Raw genomic sequence first — 12413 nt, 5'->3', positions numbered from 1 at the left:
TGGGACATCAGTGTTCATCCCTCCACTAGACTGAGACTCTTTAAGGGCAAGGAACATGTAATATATGGGTGTCGGAGTCAGACCTGGGATCAAATCCAGCCACTGATAAGTGAGTGACCTTGGACCTGTCACTTCACCTTTCTGAACATCGGTCTTCCCAGCCACAAAATGGGAATAATAATATCTACTCTTCACACGTGTTAGAAGGATGAAAGACATCATATACTAAGTTGAAGCATGATAAACTGCCATTCCTGTGGGTGAAAACTGGACAAGTATCAGTTCTTTCATTTGGTCCGATCCAAAATGTCTAGCACTCAGCACAGTTTCTGGCACATACGAGGTGCTCAGTAAATAGAAGTCGCTACTGAGATCTTCTGTTGTGCTAGGTGGGGGTCCAGTGTGCCCATTCAGTGAACGAATGAATGAAAACAGCCCAGGATCAGGGCTGAGCAGGGGCTAGGTTGCAGATGGCTATTCCCAAGGCCCAGAAGATGCTGATAGGTGATAGGGACTCCTCCCTTAGGCCAGGAGAGAGCCAGCCAGTGACCCCATGAGGCTGAGTTCACAACCTCTGCCTGTCTGCTCTGGGCCCTGAAGAAGCATCCCCTGGTCCCCCTCCATTATGTGCCCTCTGTGTTTATTTCTCTTTTTGCCCCATGTACTGAGCAAAAGTCTTGTTTTCAGGTTACCATAGTTTCCATTTACTTGTACTTACACTGTGCCAGGCTCCAAGCTAAGCACTTTGCAGGCCTTAACTCATTTACTCCTAACTACCTAACGGGGATACTATTTCTAACCCCTTGATGTAAGGTTTTTAACATTTTGTTTACAGACGTATAATTTATAAACAGTAAAGTGCCCTCATTTTCAATGTACACTTCAAACTCAACAAGTTTTGACAAATGTATACCTCTATGTAACCATCGCCATGATCACTCTACAACATTTTTGTCACCCCATTTTGAACCCCCTTGTACTCAATTCTCCCCTGGATCCTCCCCACTCTCAGCCCTGGGTGATCACAGATGTGCTTCCCGTCATAGTAGATTTGTTCTGACTTTTCTAGTTGCGCATAAATGGAATCTCACGATGGATACATTTTTCATCTGGCTTCTCTCACTTATCTTTGGCTTTTTTCCTTCTAATTGCAGCTGTTGGCTGCAATTGGCTTATTCCTTTTAATTGCCGAGTAGTTGTTACAGACTGAATTGTGTTGTCCCTTCCTCAGAGAAAATTTGTAAGTTGAAACCCTAACCCTCAAAGTGACTGTATTTGAGATCAGGTCTTGGGAAGGTAATTGGGTGAAATGAGGTCAGAAGAGTGGGGCCTTGGTCCACAGGACTAAGGACTTACAAGAAGAGACACCAGGAGTGCACAGAGAAAAAGCCACGTGAAGAAGACACATCTGCAAGCCAGAGAGGGAGACCTCAGGAGAAACCAGACCTGCCAGCACCTTGACCTTGGACTTCCTGCTTGCTCAAGGTAAAGAAGTACGTTTCTGTTGCTTAAGTCACGAAGTCTACCGTGTTTTATTAGGACAGCCTGAGCTGATGGAGACAGTAGTGTTCCACCAACTGAGCACAATGTGTTCACCCGTTAGAGGTGGTGGTTTGACGGATGAGGACACCAAGACACAAGACTTAGAGACACCCTGCAGCTTGCCTAAGGTCCCACAGACCGGCTAAGAACTAAGCCCGAGCCTGTGGGCCTGTTCCCCGCCCCGACAGAGCAGAAAGGGGCACAAAGTGGGTAGGAACGGACAGCAGGGGGCGGGGAGGGGAAGGGCTGGTACTCTGGGAGTGCCCCTTGTCCCAGCTGGAGCCCAGGGGCCCTTCCTGCTGGGAAGAGGCAGGGGAGGGGGAGGTGCCCAGGGGGTCCTTCCAGGGAAGCCCCTTGTCTTTGCTTTCAGACACTAAGACTATGAACATAGAGCAGAACCCAGCTGGAGGAGTGGCCAGTGCCCCACGGGGTAAGGAAGACCTGGGGCCAGGCAGCAGGTCCTGTGGCTGTCCAGTGATAAGGGAGACTGTCCTGTGGAAGATCCTGGTGAGGACTCAGCTGAGCTTGCATAGGACCAGCCTTTGCCTCGTTGACCCTTGGTTTACTTGTTGACAAAATGGGCATGACGTTAATAATTTACCTTTGCCGATCTCACAGAGGCAGGAGGAAGTCAGGGTGAGAGGACCAGAGAATCTTCATCCTGCCACACCATGAGGTTGAGAGGGGAAAGTGATCACCCCCATTCCACAGATGAGAAACTCGAGGCTCAGGAAAGAGAAGAGACACAGGTGTGGGTCAGGCCACCAAGAAGCATCCCTGCTGCAGGGATGCCGATCTGAGAATGGCTCCTGGGCCTTTAGTGCTACAGGTAGAGATCTCATGATTAACACCTGCCCGCCCTCTGGGCAGTAGCTCCTGGGCTGGTTGTGTCCAGTTTTGTTCATCTTCGTATCATCTAGGGGAGGTCCTGTCACAGGCAGATCCCCAGCCAATATTTGGACACTGAATGAACAATAGCTATGCTTTTCAAAGAGGAGAGTGAGTAGCCTGGAAGCTACCAGGGGGTGCCAGCAGCCACAGGTGCCCCTTCTTGGAATGTCCACTTTATTCAAAGAATATGGAGGATGCTCGTTTTGGCAGCACTTGGACTAAAAGTGGAATGATACAGAGAAGCAGCAGCATGGCTCCTGCGCATGGGTAACAGACAAATTCATGAAGCATTCCACATTTAAAAAAATTAAAAAGTATAGAGGAATAACGCGTAACAGTTAGAAGCTGCTGGCTCGGCACCCGTAGCACAGTGGTAATGGCGCCAGCCACAGAGGGTGGCAGGTTCAAACCCGGCTCAAGCCAGCTAAACAACAATGACAATGACAACAATAACAACAAAAATAGCCGAGTGCTGTGGTGGGTGTGTAGTCCCAGCTACTTGGGAGGCTGAGGCAAGAGGATCTCTTGAGCCCAAGAGTTTGAGGTTGCTGTGAGCTATGACACCACAGCACTCTACCAAGGGCAACAAAGTGAGACGCTCAGAAACAAAAACAAACAAGCAAAAAGCAAGTAACAGGCTCAGGGCCCATGGCTCAAGCGGCTAAGGTGCCAGCCACATACAACTGAGTTGGTGGGTTCGAATCCAGCCCGGACCTGCCAAACAACAATGACAGCTGCAACTAAAAAATAGCCAGGCGTAGTGGTGGGTGCCTGTTGTCCCAGCTACTTGGGAGATGGAGACAGGAGACTCTCTTGAGCCCAGGAGTTGGAGGTTGCTGTGAGCTGTGATGCCATGGCACTCTACCCAGGGGGACAGTTTGAGGCTCTATCTCAAAAAAAAAAAAAAAACAACAGTTAATACAGGCTTTTTGTGCTAAACAATATAGTATAATAGTATGGTAGTCACTTAAAAAATTAACCATAGAACAGTCATATAGTTCAGTAATTCCACTTTTGGACCTATACCCAAAAGCAAGGACTCTAACTCCTATGCTCCCACCTTTGAGGTCAAGTGATCTTCCTGCTTCAGCCTTCCAAGTGACTGGGACTACAGGGGCCCAGTTGGGAGTTAGGGTTTAATGGGCACAGAATTTCTGTTTGGGAAGACAAAAAAGTTTTGGAGATGGATGGTGATGACGGTTGGACAAGAACATGAATGGACATAATGTCACCAGTGAACTGCACTCTGGACATGATTAAAATAACAAAACCTATCATCTTAACCATTTCCAAGTGTACAATATAGTGCATTAAATGCATTTACTTTGTTGTGCAAAACGTCATTTTTTTTATTGAGATAAGAGTCTCACTTTGTCTCCCTTGGTAGAGTGCTGTGGCGTCACAGCTCACGGCAACCTCAAATTCTTGGGCTCAAGAGAGCCTCTTGCATTAGCCTCCCAAGTAGCAGGAACTACAGGCACCTGCCACAACGCCTGTCTGTTTCTTCTAGAGACAGGGTCTTGCTCTGCTTGGGGATGGTCTCGAACTTGTAAGCTCAGGCAATCCACTCACCTTAGCCTCCCAGAGTGCTAGGATTACAGGTGTGAGCCACGATGCCCAGCTCAAAACATTATTTTAAAATTAAAAAACAAGTGTGGCTCATTATGAAATAGGATGAAAAGTTCACAAGAATGTTGAAGATGAAATAATGAGATTGCAAGAAAGAACAACTATGTGTGGCTCAGCACCTGTAGCTCAAGTGGCTAAGGCGCTGAGCCACATACCCCAGAGCTGGCGGGTTCGAATCCACCCTGGGCCTGCCCAACAACAATGACAGCTACAACCAAAAAATAGCTGGGCATTGTGGCAGGCGCATGTAGTCCCAGCTCCTTGGGAGGGTGAGGCAAGAGAATTGCTTAAGCCCAAGAGTTGGAGGTTGCTGTGAGCTGTGATGCCACAGCACTCTACCCAGGGCAACAGCTTGAGGCTCTGTCTCAAAAAGAAAAAAAAAAAAAAAGAACTATGTGGCCTTGGAAGCTCCAAGCGTCAGCTGGTTCTGTCTAGTTCATGGCTGTCTTCAGGGCTCATCACAGGACTGTGAACAGAGAAGACGCTGAGAACTGTTTTTTTTTGTGTGGATGAATGAATGAGCAAATGAACTGGGTTCAGGTTTGCTCCAATTTCACCTTCACTTTCCTCATCCCTTAAGGGCACTTTGACAGGAAAATGTCAAGGAATTCTGCCCTATAATGCTCATGGCTCAAGGTCATTCCCCGAGTCCAGGCCTTCTAGAGGCAGCAGTTCAGCCCTTGGGGGTCAGCACAGGCCAGGGTGATGGTCCAGGTCTTCCCTTCCCTCCCTAGACTCTGTGTTTCCTTCCATGAGGAATCCTGATAAGTCTTCCTCCCTAAGGCACCATTGCACTACCCTGCCCTAAGCTGGAACCCCAAGACTCAAACATCAGTGCCTGCTGGTCTCTGTGAAGGAAGGAAGCAAGGAATAGGCTGAATCACACAGTGGAATGGGAAGCTTTTATGTACACAAAGGCAACTTTATTGTATTTTTAAATTATCAATTAATTAATTTGCTTCATTATTTAGAGACAAGGTCTCATTCTGTCCCCCAGGCTGGAATATAGTCACACGATCATAGCTCACTGCAACCTTAAACTCCTGGTGTTTGGAATTTTTTATAATAAAATGTTCAAAAAGATATTCTCAATATCTTTCTATACTATTACTTTCTTTTTGTTTTATCATATAATGGCTATACGTAATTTTAACATATAGAACAATGCTTTTCTTGATAGTTCTCCTATTTTGGGATATTTATGTTGCTTTCAACTTTTCACTATGAAAACAGCATTATAATAAACATTATAATTTCCCAGATTTCAGAATAATCTTTTGAATCATTATTTTAAAAGCCTGCATGAGGCTTCCATCTATTTACCTAATCTCCCTGTGTTTGGACATTAAATTGTTCCACAAATTTTCATGTTAATCACATTAATCATGATGAGTTTGGAAGCTCTTTGGCCTGGACCCCCAAGGTCCTAGATCTTTGTCCAGCACCTGTAAGCAAGGTCGTCTCAGAGATATAGGCACTGAGGACAATCCAGGCCAAAGTCAAGTTGAAAATTCACAGAGGCTTTGGTCCCAGCATCCTCTGTGGAAACTCAGACCTATCTCCCAACTCTGGGCTAGGTCTACTTCAGCTAAGGGAGTCTCTTTCCCCTGGGCTCAGGGGCCTGCGGATATAACTCCTCTTGGGGTAAAGTACAAAGGGATGACATCCTGAATCTCCCCTCAAGGTTAAAGTGTGCAGCCAACAATAAACAATGCTGAAAAGATTAGTTTCCTTATACCACCTTTCCACAATTAGGGATTGTTTCCTTAGGCTAGAAATCCAGCTAACTGAGATGAAGAATCTGAATGTTTTTACTGCTTTTCAAGTGTAGAGAAGTTTTGGGGTTTTTTTTAATATATGATTTTTATTTTTCCTTTATTTCTGGCCTTGTGGAGGTAGAGGAAACCTCAATGAACTGCGTGAGATGGCCCTGTCCTCACTGAGCCCAGAGTTTGGACATAGAGATGAAATATGGCTGTGAAGGCCACGTGGTAGGAGGGAGACTTGACGTGATCCAAGAAAGTATTCTCAAAGCTCAGAAGGGGACAGTCCTCTCCCCTGGGGAGGCCGGAGAAGCTTCCCGGAGGAGACAGGATAAGAACAGAGCCTGCAAGATTTGGGTGATGTGCCCGTGCTGAGAAGGAAGAGGGGAGAAATAACACAGAGGCAGGTGGGGTGGAGGGTGGCACCCCTAAGCCAGGCCAGCAGAGTGGCCAGGATGGACGTCCAGGCAAGAAAACAAACTGAGTTTATTGGTGCCCAGTGCTATGAAGCAGGCGAGAGAGGGTTCATTTCAGGGAGTCACAGTGTGCAATCAATGATTTTTTTGTGTCAGTAGCTGGTCTTTAGCCACACTAGGGGCTTGTTCTGGTGGTGGCATGAATGATGGAGCAGAATCCTCAGAAGAATAAGTCAACAGCCCATTACCACCTCCGAGTCCTGAGTGGGGCCAGCCTGTATTTTATTTATTTGTTTATTTATTTATTTAGACAGTGGCTCACACTGTTGCCCCAGGCTAGAATGCCATGATGTCAGCCTAGCCCACAGCAACCTCAAACTCCTAGGCTCAAGCAATCCTCTTGCCTCAGCCTTCCAAGTAGCTGGGACTACAGGTGCCCACCACAATGCCCAGCTAAGTTTTCTATTTTTACTAGAGATGGGATCTTGCTCTTGCTCAGGCTGGTCTTGAACTCCTGAGCTCAAACAAGCACACCTGGCCTAACTTTTTGCACTTTATTTAATGCTAAGAACATTGCAGGAAATTTGCGAAAGAGAAAAAGGAAAAAGGAAATTACCCCCAACCATCCCTTTCTATCACCCTATTACCAGACAAAGAGGGTCTAACTACCTGCCACTGTCAGGCAATGTTGAGAAATTCCAATAAAAATAAAAAGAGGGGACGTATTCTGTAAGGGGAATTTCCTAGTAACCCACCTCATCTGCCAGCCTTGTACTTCATCTTCTTCACCAAGGGTCCTTTGAGTGTATACAAGCATGGTCACCAGGCAGAGCCGGAAGAGAAGTACAGAAGCGAACCAGGGGTCGGTCCCTGGGGCACCCAGGCCAAGAGGAAATGTGGGATGTCCACACCTGTGGAATGAGACCACAACTGCTCCATGGAGCTGAAAGGGAGGAAGCTTGAAAATTTCTCCACACAGCACTTGGCCCAGAGCTGGGTGGGACCCAGGAGACCTGAGCCATTGCTCTTGGCTCTTTTTACTTTTAACACTCGTAACAGACAAAAGGGGGGTCTATGTCAGGTGGTCATAGGGGTGTGGTTCTGTGAAAGGAGATGGTAGGCAGAGTTTTAGAATTGTTTTTCTTTCCATTGTAGAAGAAAAATCGCACTAAGGGAGAAAAGCAGGGTCTTGGCTAATCACACTCTCTCTGCACTTCCCCATCCCCACCCCAGTTAAGAGCCTGGTTTAACATCAGCTGCTGCCCCCTCTCCCCTCCATCTCTGTATACTTTGTGCTCCCACCCTGTGACTCACACTCTTCACAGGCATCAGGGCCCGATTGTTTTCCAGGCCTCCTCGGCCCAAAGCTCTTGATGGATTTGGTAATTGGAGTAATTACGGTAATTTTACCTTAAAGACAGACAGCTGCAGATTCCCTAGTGGAGAGCCCCCTTCCTGGGCCTCCTGCCAGCCAGTGTTCAGGAACAATGACAGTGGCCCCCTCTTTCCTCCCCACTCCCGTCCCCCAGAACTGCAAAGTGGTTGGGGTGGGGGTGGGGCGTTCTCAATAGAAAGTATCTCCCACCCTCTTGGCAGCCGCATTCTACCCCACCCCCAGGACAGGGGACAGCAAAATGAGTTTGCTAGGAATTATTTTCCTTTCCACCACCCCATATTTGGAAAAACCAAGACAAAGGGACCTCTTCCCCTCACAAGTAGGTCTATGGATCAAGTCTAGTCTCTTGGGGGTCCCTAAAAGGTCTAATTGCACATATCCTGTGGTTTCCAGGAGTGAGGGGCAGGAAGGAATGATGTTCCCTTGGACAGGGTGGAAATGAGGGGCCTGCCCACAGTCAGGTAGCACTCCTACCCAGGCCAGAGGCTGGGCTGCCCTGCCCCTAGCGGCAGCCTTCAGGATGTTCACCCTCTTTCTGGTGCCCTCAGATGCCAAAGAGCCAGTGCTTCAAAGGACTTGGCAGCAGGAACTCTCTTCTGATTTCAGCTTAGAAAGCTTCTCAGAGACAGAGGAACTCCAATAAGGCCTTGAAGAATGTATAAGACCCCCTTGAAGTGCCTGGGGCAGACCAGCAGGGCAATCTCGTGAAAGGGGATTTGGGGCCTGCACATAGCTAAGGACAAACCTGGAGCCATCTCAGAATTCTCCAGTGGGTGGCTCAGTGGACTTCAACCTCTCTAGGATTCCCAAACCTCTTAGGATCCATTTGCAGGCCCTCCCAAGCCAGGCCACCCCAGCCGTTCAGAGTCTCCTCTCAGGAACTAGGACACACGGTACCTTCAGCCTGGAATGCCTGTCTCAGCATCACTAGCACTCTCCCCGGAACCTTCAACTCCAGACCAGTCCAGTACCCTGCCCTGTGTGTTTATGACTCCCCAGCCTCCTCCTGCATCACACATACCACAATTGTAATCATATAGCAATCTGTGCAAGGACTTATTTCTTCTTTCACTTGACTATAAACTCCAAAGGGAAGGTGTGTTGTGTTGATTCGATGTTCCGTCCCCAGTGCCTGGCTTTCAACAGAAATTTTTGCTGATTACATGTTAAAAGTTTCCAACAGGCAGAAACCAGGCGGGAGTGCTTTCTTTTTTTTTTTTTTTTTTTTTTTTTGTGGTTTTTGGCCTGGGCTGGGTTTGAACCTGCCACCTCTGGCATATGGGGCTGGTGCCCTACTCCTTTGAGCCACAGGCACCGCCCGGGAGTGCTTTCTAAGAAGAGATGGCCAGTAACAAAAAGGCTCTGAGGCAGGATGGACAGTTAAGTCCAGGAGACATCGGGCAAGTGGGGGAAGGGCAGGAGGAAAAAGGATGTAGGTGTAGAGTGGCTGGGAGGGCCTTGTTGCGCTTGTGGGGAGTAAGGCTTGAATGGCCCCTGCCAGTGACAAAGGGCATGGGTGGGCATGACCCTACCCCCCAGGAAGGTGCCTCCTGAAGACACCGTGCCTTGCAGCAGAGGGATGCTTGAGTTGAGGAACTGGGGGCTGGGAGAAGAGCTGAGGGAGCAAAGGTCAAATGGGGGAAGTGGCGCCCTGGGTTAGTCTCAGGAACTACTGAGCCTGGAATGCTGGCTAATTGAATTTCTGAAGAAGTAAGGTAACACCATCCTCCCCATCCAAATCCCTCAGGCTGGTAAACTTGAGTATGTTCCACACATTCCAAGGACCTGGGCTTACCCCCAGTACTCACGGCTGGACCTGTAGGAGAAATACCCCTCTTAAGACAGCCTCAGGCAGTAAGGGCACGTGGCTCCTCAGCACGTCAGCCTCCTCTGCCCCCAGATGCCCCACCCTGATCAGCGTCCGCATGGCCTCCCGTTGGCTCAAAAGTGCACTGCTTATGGGCACCTTCCCTTCCCTGTCTCCTGTCCCCACCTGCTGCTGCTATTTCCTTCACTTCCCAGACACATTATGTCCCCTGGAGTCCCTTTCTCAGGACTTACTTCTGGGGACAACACTGAGACACCGCCCAAACCAGGGGATACAGCTCTCTAGGGCTGCCCCATGGAATGTTCTAAGGTAACATCCAAGACCAGGTCCACTCTTGCCTGGACCGCCACGGTCACGACACCTCTCTCTGGGGCCCACAGACTCTGCTTGGCCTCACCAGGGTTGTCTTTCTGCCTTTTGTCCACCCGTGTTCCTTCCACTAGGTCAGACTGGGGCTCCCTGCGTCCTGGGGATGCCTCTGGCTGCTGGGGGCAGACTACTTCTAGCCACAAGAAGGCATGGCCAGTGTGACACAGGAGCATCCCTGAATGCTCAGGGAGGGCTGGGCCCTTTCTCCTCCAGCCCTGGGTCAGTGAAGGCAGTCATGGCTGTAGAATTTGTTTACAGAGCTCTGCCTCTCATCTGTCTCAGGTGGGCAGCATCCCTCCACCTACTCCAGGATGCCTCCTGGGAGTGGGCCCAAGGGCTCCACCCACTCTCTCCTCAGCCAATCACTGCCTCCCTGGGAGGGGTACAAAAGGAGGAGTATGGATGGGGTGGAGTGGGTAGGTAACCCGATGCTCCCTGAGGCCAGATGAGTCCCTTAGCCCAGGCCTCCTCACAAGCTCTGTGACTGGCACACCATGAAAGCGACAAGGGCTTAGGCTGAGATTTTTCTGTCCATCCCCATCTTCAGAGCTCTTCTCCCAGGTCTTCCCCTGGCTGGCCCCTTCCCATTTTTGGTATCAGTTCAAATGCTGCCTCTGAAGAGAGGTCATATCTGCCCCACCCACATCGCCTTGCACCCCTAGTTCCTGTCCATGCTGATGGTTTTCTATCGATGGCCAGCATGTGGGACTGTCTGCCCAGGGTCTTTCTCTGGCATGGGAGGGTGCTCATTCAGCCTGCCTGCTCGGGGGAAGGCTAGGAATACCATGAGGTACACTGCCCAGGTGGGAGTCAGTGGATAATACTCTTATTTTCCCTACCCCTTGGTTGGAACATGTGGGAGTGAAAGGTGTAGTCTCCATGGTTCCCAGAGATCCCCAGCACTACAGCTGTCACCTGCCCATTAGCACACCTTCCTTGGATCCACCCCTCCCCATCTCCTTTTCCCATCCTCCACTGGACCTCTTGGGGTAACCTCCCAAGTAAGTTACTTACACCTCTGGTTCTTGGCTCAAGGGTCTGCTTCTGGGGGGGCATTCAATTCAAGACCCTTCCCTGATCACTCCAAAGATATCTTCGCCCACATTGCCACACCCTCTGTCCTCACTGTTTTATTTTCTCAGCAGACTTTTTATCACAATATGAATTCTTTCTCAGTTAGTGTGTCTCTCACTAGTTTGTGAGCCCCACAAGGGCTGGGGACCTCATTACTCTGGCTCAGCCCTGCGCATGCAAGCGCATAGAAGGCACTTGATGTAATTGTTCCCTGACTGTAGGTTCCCTTTTCCATTTCATGTTCACCATCCTCTTTGGTGATTTAGAAATAGCAGACCAAATCTGTGGGAGTGTACAGAGGTCTGACAAGTTAGCCGCAGCTGCAGAGGTGAGCTGGAGCCCAGGGCCTGTTGTCCAATCCAGTCTAGCCACAACTAACTACTGCCCTGTCCAAGAAAGCATTTATCTGAATGCCAAGTGAGACACCACCTCTGCTTAGGCCCCTTGTCCAGGACAATACTTCATTTGAAGACATCTTTACAAATCCCATCCTCCTTCCTCTTAGAAGCTGGGGGCAGCAGGGAGTTTATATTAGTTTTTTGAAGCTCCTATAACAAATGCCACAGATTAGATAGCTAAAACAACAAAAATCATGTTTTCAGTCTGGAGGCTGGAAGTCCAAGATCAAGGTGCCAGAAAATTTTGTTTCTGGTGAGGGTTCTCTTCTCATGGCCTGTCCTCTGTGCTCTCATAGAAAGAGAGTTAGGGGTTTCTTCCTCCCCTTATAAGGACCCCAGTCACCCTGGATTAGGACTCTACCCTTACAACCTCATTTAATCTTAATTACCTCCTTAAAGGCTCTGAGATGGTCATCTTTGGGGTTAGGGGTTCAACATATGAATTTGGGAGGATGCAATTTGGTTCATAACAGAGCTCCTTAAAAATAACATGATCCCAGCCCATGCTGGCTCCAGACTGGAAAGCCAGGAGGAGCTGGGTGCCTGCTGTGAGCTATGCTAACCCACTGGTGCGGCTGGTGCAGGATCATCAATCACGATCATGCCACAGGGTGGGAGAAGATGAGCCCTCAGATAGCACCGAAGATGAATGGGGAAACTGACATGTGATTAAAGTGGGATCCTCCACTCTGCGTGCAATGTTGGTACAGTCGTCCTGGGCGCCTGGCTCCCCCAGAGGCACCCGCCCCTCCTCCTGCCAGTGGGAGAGGATTCTCCCTCCAACCATGCCGTGTCCTGTCATCCACCCCCCATGAGTGAGCAGGGGAGACGTGCCGTGGGATCAGTGCAGGTGCTGAGAACTGTGGGGGAATAATATCCTCAGTCACGCTTTCAGGCTGCCTGGCTCTTGTAAATAATAATAATAATAATAATCAGAGAGCTGGCTGAGCACTCGCTATAGTACAGGTACCTTGGATGCATTTCCTCATTGTTATGTTTTAAATCAGGGAGATCAGAGTTAAATCAGGAGGGGAGGGCAACAGCTGCTGGACCAAACAAAGGGATAGAGAGAGATTCATTCACACATTCATTCATCCACCCAACCAG

General features: G+C 49.1%; 1 non-coding gene across 1 annotated transcript; it reads left to right on the top strand.

Annotated features, from left to right (window-relative positions):
* The first annotated feature begins 2627 nt into the window (after positions 1-2627).
* On the top strand, positions 2628-2735 carry LOC128574334 (U6 spliceosomal RNA). The gene has a single exon (XR_008376709.1). It is a non-coding gene; the product is annotated as a U6 spliceosomal RNA (small nuclear RNA).
* The last annotated feature ends 9678 nt before the right edge of the window (positions 2736-12413 follow it).

This window comes from Nycticebus coucang, chromosome 21 (assembly GCF_027406575.1).
Source record: "Nycticebus coucang isolate mNycCou1 chromosome 21, mNycCou1.pri, whole genome shotgun sequence".
Taxonomy (NCBI): domain Eukaryota; kingdom Metazoa; phylum Chordata; class Mammalia; order Primates; family Lorisidae; genus Nycticebus; species Nycticebus coucang.
Note: the sequence above shows the minus strand (reverse complement) of the source record. Positions and strands in the feature narration are given on the sequence as shown.